The following is a 2,783-nucleotide window of genomic DNA, read 5'->3' as shown; positions in this document are numbered from 1 at the left end:
AAAAATTTAAATTTCAAAAATCAACTATTAGTGTATTAATGATAGAAATTATATTAGAAGTGAAGTTTGATGTATTTTATAGTTAGCTTGTTGGTTTTATAGTATTTTGTAAGGGAATCATAGGGTAAATTGTGTCTGAACTTTGAATGATTTTTGTTTTCTTAAATGGTGCAAAGTAGTTTTCTAAAATGGATCTTAAGAGCGATTGGTTAGCAAGTGTTTAGTTTTAAATACCACTGACGGCTCTACGAAGCCTATAAATGATAGTGCAATTAGAAAATTTAGAAGGAGAGTAGAAGAAGGTTTTATTTGAAGAACTTGTTGAATTTAAAAGGCCTTCGGGTCGAATTATCTCAAGTTAAAACGTTCTTCTTTTTGAAAGGTTGTTTGATCGTCGTCAGTTTTTAAGTCTGTCACTTATTTTATTAATACTTAAAGCTAAGTATTAGTAAGGTTATTCGGTTTATACTTCTCTCCATTTTTTGTAATAAATTGTTGTTCGGTTATTTCCCCAAATTTAGTTTGGTGTCAAAGTTTCGTTAAGTCGACCGGAGTGCAACAAAAGTAGAATCAAAGTTTGTTAAAGTTTTGTAGCTTGATCTCTACACTTTTCATTTCATTACAATCATTTCAACTATCACTGTATAAATAATTATAATTATTCGAATTATCCAAAACCTTTCTTTGCTAAATCGTGTAATTATTGACTATTTTTTAATTAATTTTTGATTAGGCAGTCATATTTCTAAATGTTTCTTGATCTAATCTTATATTAGACGATGAAGATGGTAAAAATTTTTCATTAATTTTGAAATTTTACTCCATTTTAAAGTGCTAATTCTATAAAACTATCAACTTAGATTAATATTAAGAATCTTAATGGTATTGTTCGAAGCCCATGAAGCTATTATTATTAGCTTCTCATGGCCGTAAATAAAGAAGTAAATAAAAGTATCAACGTATTACTACAATCGCATATAACATATTGCTTTAGTTTAACTATGAGAAAAGAATAGAAATCATAAGCTAAGTATATTACTGGCAGCGTAACCATTATATAGAATGCGACGATTACACCTCTTTGGTGTTTAACGTATTAATGAATCTGTAATCGCGCCCATTAATACATTATAACTTCTATATCTGTGATGATGATAGTATATCTTAAAAAAACTTATCAGATTTACAAAAGATACGGTATCCACAGGCTAAAACCACAGAAAATTGATAATGATTTGAATGTTTTCTAAATTATCTGCGTAAGTAAACTACAATTAAAAATTCATCGTACTTATAAGAACATTTACCGCTAGTGAAAGTTAGAAAACTTTTATTATAATCACCCTCAACTTTATATTAACAGAAAGGGACATATGAGCTACAATATTATCTAATTTCTGATAGTAATTGCACTCCGATCATAATTATCAATGAATTCCGAAGCTATTTTGTATTTGTATCGTATTAGATCAAGTATGCATAGTAGAACACAAAAAGGAATGGATAGTCATACCATGCTATGCCCACAGGCGAGAGTATCACTAGCACTAAACATACAGTGCATTTTAATGATTGGTAATTAAAGTAATTTATTCATTTCAATTTCTTCACAAGTAGATATTACGCTATTCTTGCTTACATATAGTATTGTGAATTAAGACAATGAATTAGACACCTTAATTACATGTTTTCTAATGAATTAGCTCATGTTATAAAAATCAAAAGGTAGATCAATCTTCCCTTGAATTTCATTCCTAGAAAACATAATGTATATTTCATTAGTAGTAATTAACGTTTAGTCATTGCTTACTGTCTGGTAACCCCAAAATTATAATTTTTACCAAAATTCTTCTTGAATATAATAGAAGCATTTTGGTTTCTTGAATGAATTAAATTCGGTGGCCAGAACTAGTGAATAAGCTCCAACTTCTGTGATTTCAATTGGGTAGTGCATGTAGGTAGATGAGAGGAGAAAACAAAATAAAATGAAAATTAACATGGACTAGTAGCCATACTGTACAGTATGCAAAGTAGACTCGACAAATCTCATGCCCATGTTGTAGCACATAATTTTAATTGAATAAGGTTTAACTGAATTTTTTACCTTCGAAATATATCCAGTCACCAGCATTAAGCTAAATTTATAATTTGGAATTAAAAATAAAAATCAATAATATTAAATTGGTCCAAATACTCTTGTAATATTCTCTTTCAAGCTTGATCTAGAAGCATTATTTTATGTGGAATATAAATCTATTTTTATCATCAAAGATTTAAGCACCTTTGGCAAGGAACATTCATTTAACAGAAGATCTAAAGAATCACACGTTTGACCAAATAAAACTGCATTCGTTGTACCGTCCGTATTCTTCTTGACCGGCTTCAAAATGATCAGGGTAGGATCAAGAGTCATGAAGTAAATACTGCCATATACGCTCTCATTAACGTAATACAACACTTTCTAAAGATATAAAAAGACATTTAATGTCGCAATTATTACAAAATAAGTATAAAATGATCATCTGAACATGGATAAAAAATGTTAATTTTAGCAAGCAATCATAAATTTCCTTTGACATAAAGATTACCTCGATATCGCTTGTATTTTCATACAGATGAGCATTTTCTATTTCGAGCAAGTTTAGAAATTATATTTGATTTAATTGTATGATAATTAATATATCAAATAGCACAAGTATCCATTTCATTTATTGTTGGAAGCTGTGAGTTCATACCATGCTCCAAGTCAAATGGATCATGTTTCCCTTCGAACAACTCTTTGC

The sequence above is a fragment of the Trichoplax adhaerens genome, genomic scaffold, assembly GCF_000150275.1.
Source record: "Trichoplax adhaerens TRIADscaffold_55 genomic scaffold, whole genome shotgun sequence".
Taxonomy (NCBI): Eukaryota; Metazoa; Placozoa; class Uniplacotomia; order Trichoplacea; family Trichoplacidae; genus Trichoplax; species Trichoplax adhaerens.
Note: the sequence above shows the minus strand (reverse complement) of the source record.